Source organism: Miscanthus floridulus, chromosome 14 (genome assembly GCF_019320115.1).
Source record: "Miscanthus floridulus cultivar M001 chromosome 14, ASM1932011v1, whole genome shotgun sequence".
Classification (NCBI taxonomy): Eukaryota; Viridiplantae; Streptophyta; class Magnoliopsida; order Poales; family Poaceae; genus Miscanthus; species Miscanthus floridulus.
The window spans coordinates 80,702,606-80,708,605 of NC_089593.1; positions in this window are offsets into that span (position 1 = coordinate 80,702,606).

A 6,000-nucleotide genomic window follows, 5' to 3' on the forward strand; every position below is an offset into this window, starting at 1 on the left:
AATATTATTCGATAGGAAATTTATTATCACATTATTGTAACGTCAATGTTTCAATTTTTTCTCGGTTTTTGACCAAAATTGACAGGAAATTTTTGTTGAACCTATAAAAATAAAGAAAATGTAGTATTTTTTGTTCTACAACTTTTTCAAATGAAAAAATGGTCTATATAAGGATTGTAGATATTGATGATATGAACAAACTTGGTATTCAAAACTATTAAATTTTAGATAATCTAGGGTTCCGAAAACTAGTTTGTAGGCGTCGAAATTTAAAAATCACAAATTTGAACCGTCCAAACTTTCTCAAATGGAAAGTTGACCAAAACAACAATTGTAGATCTTTTTGAGTTTAACAAACTTGGTATTCAAAACTTTTCAATTCGAAGTCATTTAGAGTCCATAATACTAGAGTCAAAGTGTTGTTTTTTCATTTGACCAAATTTGACTTGGTCAAACTTGCTCAAATGAGACACTAAATGACCTCAGATGAAAAAACTCTAAATACCAAGTTTGATCATCTCAGCAAGATCTACAATTGTTACATAGCTCATTTTCCCATTTGAGAAATTTTTATCAAACACTAGTCACAACTTCTTGAATCTCATATAGACTATCTAAAACTATGTCACACACTTGTGAAAATTGAACTACATTTTGTTCAAGCTTTCTCAAATGAAAAAATGGCCTATATAAGTATTGTATATATTGATGATATGAACAAACTTGGTATTCAAAACTTTTCAATTTTAGACAATCTAGGGTTCCGAAAACTAGTTTGTAGGCGTTGAAATTTAAAAATCACAAATTTGAACCGTCCAAACTTTCTCAAATGAAAAGTTGACCAAAACAACAATTGTAGATCTTTTTGAGTTTAACAAACTTGGTATTCAAAACTTTTCAATTCGAAGTCATTTAGAGTCCATAATACTAGAGTCAAAGTGTTGTTTTTTTATTTGACCAAATTTGACTTGGTCAAACTTGCTCAAATGAGACACTAAATAACCTCAGATGAAAAAACTCTGAATACCAAGTTTGATCATCTCAGCAAGATCTACAATTGTTACATAGCTCATTTTCCCATTTGAGAAATTTTTATCAAACACTAGTCACAACTTCTTGAATCTCATATAGACTATCTAAAACTATGTCACACACTTGTGAAAATTGAACTACATTTTGTTCAAGCTTTCTCAAATAAAAAAATGGCCTATATAAGGATTGTAGATATTGATGATATGAACAAACTTGGTATTCAAAACTTTTCAATTTTAGACAATCTAGGGTTCCGAAAACTAGTTTGTAGGCGTCGAAATTTAAAAATCACAAATTTGAACCGTCCAAACTTTCTCAAATGGAAAGTTGACCAAAACAACAATTGTAGATCTCAAATGAAAAAATGGCCTATATAAGGATTGTGAAGTCATAACATATTACATAATATCTGTCTCTAAAACATAATATATTAAACATGCATCGTTGTATCATGCAGGCACAACAGTGAATTTCTTCTTGACGTATGACCCTTGGTTATGATCTTGTCGTAACCATGGAGTGTCTTCATCATTTAACATGATGCTTGGATCTTTCTTCACTATGAAGGGTGGAATTCGGACATTTCTTTCGTAATCTTCTAACATGTCTGACTTGTCTTCAATTCCTACTATATTTATTTTCCCAGAAAGAATTATGTGGCGCTTTGGCTCATTGATCATTGAGTTGATGTCTTCGTTTTTTCCTCTCTTTGATTTTGTAGACATATCTTTCACATAGAACACCTGACTCACATCGGCAGCAAGGATGAATGGTTCCTCTTTGTATCCAATATTGTTGAGGTCCACTGTTGTCATTCCATACTCTTTGTCGACTGTTACCCCTCCTCCGGTCAGCTTCACCCATTGGCACCGGAACAAAGGGACTTTAAAATTAGGTGCGTAGTCTAGTTCCCATGTCTCTTCTATGCGGCCATAATATGTTTGTATATTCCCATTTGGATCTGTGCCATCTATGCGAACACCACTATTTTGATTGGTGCTCCTTTTATCTTGGGCAACTGTGTAAAATGTATTCCCATTTATCTTGTACCCTTGGTACGTGAGGATATGCCACGATGGCTGCCTAGCCAACAAATACAGTTGCTCATCAATATTGTCATCGCCTTGACATTCTTTTCGCAACCAACCACTGAAACTTTCCATGTGCTGACGCCTAATCCAAGCTTCAGTCTTCCCTGGAAACTTGGATCGTAAGAACTCCTTATGTATCTCGATGTACGGATGCACCAATGACGAGTTCTGAAGAACTGTGTAGTGTGCTTTATTGAAATAATCGTCTTCCATGCCGATATATGTTTTCTTCCCTAAAGTTCCTTTACCACTGAGTCTCCCCTCATGTCGTGATTCGGGAACGCCAATCGGGGCAATGTCAGGAATAAAGTCAACACAGAACTCAATGACCTCCTCTGTTCCATAGCCCTGGGCGATGCTTCCTTCAGGCTTAGAACGGACTTTCACATATTTCTTCAAGACTCCCATAAACCTCTCGAAGGGGAACATGTTATGTAAGAACACAGGTCCAAGAATACTAATCTCCTCCACCAAATGAACTAGGATGTGTGTCATGATAATAAAGAAGGATGGAGGGAACACCAACTCAAAGCTGACAAGACATTGAACCACATCATTCTGTAGAGTAGCTAGTTCCACTGGATTGATTGCCTTCTGAGAAATTGCATTGAGAAATGCACATAGCTTCACGGTGGCTAGACGTACATGTGGAGGTAGAATTCCTCTTAAAGCAACTGGAAGCAATTGCGTCATAAGCACGTGGCAGTCGTGGGACTTTAAGTTTAGGAATTTTTTATCTGGCATATTTATTATACCCTTTATATTGGAGGAGAATCCCGATGGGACCTTGATGCTGCTTAGACATTCGAACATGCTGTCCCTCTCTTCTTTGCTAAGCGTGTAGCTAGCAGGACTTAAGTAATGACGTCCATCACCTGTCTTCTCTGGATGAAGGTTGTCTCGTTCTTTCATGCACTGCAAGTCCTGGCGTGCTTCAAGTGAATCCTTTGGCTTCCCGTACACACCCATGAATCCTAACAGGTTCACACAAAGATTCTTTGTCAGGTGCATCACGTCGATTGCGTTGCGGACCTCTAGGACTTGCCAATAGGGTAGCTCCCAAAAGATGGACTTCTTCTTCCACATGGGTGCATGTCCATTAGCATCTTTGGGAACAGATTCACTGCCTTGTCCCTTTCCAAATACTACTTTCACATCCTTGACCATTGCGAGTACATCTTCCCCGGTTCGGTTATGAGGCTTCTTCCGGTGGTCTGGCTTACCTTTAAAATGCTTCCCTTTTTTTCTTACTTGGTGATTCAAAGGAAGGAATCGACGATGGCCAAGGTACACGACCTTTCGACATCTTTTCAAATATATACTATCAAGGTCATCAAAACAATGTGTGCATGCATTATATCCTTTGTTTGTCTGACCTGAAAGATTACTTAAAGCAGGCCAATCATTGATGGTTACGAACAACATTGCTCGTAGGTCAAAGTGTTCTTGTTTGTACTCATCCCAGACACATACACCTGGTTTGTTCCATAAAACTAGAAGTTCTTCAACTAATGGCTTCAGATATACATCAATATCGTTGCCAGGTTGCCTCGGACCTTGGATGAGGATCGGCATCATAATGAACTTCCGCTTCATGCATAACCATGGAGGAAGGTTGTAGATACATAGAGTAACTGGCCAAGTGCTATGACTAGTGCTCTGCTGTCCAAAAGGATTCATACCATCTGTACTTAAGGCGAACCTTAAGTTTCTAGCCTCATTTGCAAACTCTGAAAATTCTCTGTCTATCGCTCTCCACTGGGACCCATCAGCTGGGTGTCTCAGCATATTGTCTACCTTACGGTCTTCTTTATACCACCGCAACAACTTTGCGTGGTCTTTATTTCTGAACAAACGTTTTAAGCATGGTATTATAGGAGCATACCACATAACCTTGGCAGGGATTTTCTTTCTAGGACGTTGTTCACCCTCGACGTCACCGGGATCATCGCGCCTGATCTTATACCGCGATGCTTTACATACTGGGCATTCATCCAAATTCTCGTATTCATTGCCATGGTAGAGGATACAGTCATTAGGACATGCATGTATCTTCTGGATTTTTAATCCCAAAGGGCAGACAACCTTTTTTGCTTCGTACGTAGTGGTGGGCAATTCATTTGGCTTCGGAAGCATCTTCTTTATAAGGTTTAATAAATTCCCAAATGCCTTATCGGATACACCATTCTTTGTCTTCCACTGTAGCAATTCCAGTGTTGTACCCAGCTTTTTTTGCCCCTCTTCGGCCGTCGGGTATAGCAACTTCCTATGATCCTCAAGCATGCGCTCCAACTTAACTTTCTCTTTTTCACTTTCCCATTCTTGTTGTGCATCACGAATGGCATCGCCAAGAGCATCACCGAGATCATCTTCTACCGCTACCTCTTCTTCATCTTCCCCTATTGTAGTATCATCAAAGGCACCATACTGAGTAATAATGTCATCAATGTCTAAATCTTCTCCTTCACCTTCTTCCATCATGACCCCGCTTTCTCCATGCTTAGTCCAACATATATAGTTTGACATGAAACCTGACTTAAGCAAATGTGAATGAAGACTCATTGAGCTTGAATATTCCTTTAAATTCTTACATAGGGCACATGGACAGCATATGAAACCATCCCGCTTATTTGCCTCGGCCACACCTAAGAAATAGTGCAAGCCCTCTATAAAGTCTTGGGAGCGGCGATCGGCATTGTACATCCAATGGCGTGACATAATCTGTATTACACGACAAATTATGAAAACCTTGAACATAATTAAGTATTTTATTACACAACATAAATGACACACACACGGTTGATTAATTAACTAAGCCTGGCTACAACGTAAGCAATCCCAACTATCACTAAACAAACTAAAACTACAATACACTTCAGTAACATAATTATTTTGTGATCGTACGCAACTAAAACAGACAAATCATTCTTCTGTTGAATATCAATAAGCTTCTCCTGCTGGCTCACTGCCTCATCAGCAGCAGCCGCTACCTCAAGCGCACCCAAATTCTACACGTATGTAGCATAATCTTCCTCCCAGTACCAACCATCGCATCCATTGCCCTCCCACTGAAATTAAAGCCAAAAAATATTTAGTCAAAAATATTCAAGAAAAGCAGGTCAATTAGCCATAATTATAAAATACGTAAGAAACTCACATCGCGATCCGGGCACTTGTAGAAAACACGACCCTTGTTGGGTCCCTGTCTCTTGACTCGGTACTCCATCACAATCTTCTGCTTACACTTGCCGCAGATAATGAGAGGGAGTTCTGGCCTCAGTCATTTCGCAACCGAACGAGAGGCCGAGGATCCAGTAACAGTTGTCATCTACTTTCTATACTTATTTTTGCAAACTAGTGTAAATTTCATATTTTCAAATATCCATCAAATTATAGCTCAAAAACATGTTTCAATAAATAACCATCCGTACTAGTTGACCTTGCTTACGTGATCATCTCGGCGAGCATTTCTCCACCGGACGGCACCGTACTTGGCCAAGGAAGAGCTCCGATTCTACGAGAAAGGGAACACGGTCTTCCACGACCGTTGCCGCTCTCCCTCGTAGAATCAAAGCTCCTCCTTGACGTCCGTTACCGCTCGGCAGAGAACATGCTTGCCGAGCTGAACACGGTCCGCAAGTTCAACTAGTACGGATTTTCTACAATTTTCTAACAATTTTCTAAGTTTTTCATTTCATGGAAAAATTAATTCTAAGATCACGTAAGCCACCGGGGACGAGAATGGCGCGTGCTCCAGCGAGGACGAGCGAGGCGTGATTTTGATGAACTAATTTAACTTTTGTTTATCCAAACATATATGCAAATCATCATGTGATTTTGAGCTAAAAATGACATATAAAATCATAATAAAGTCCAA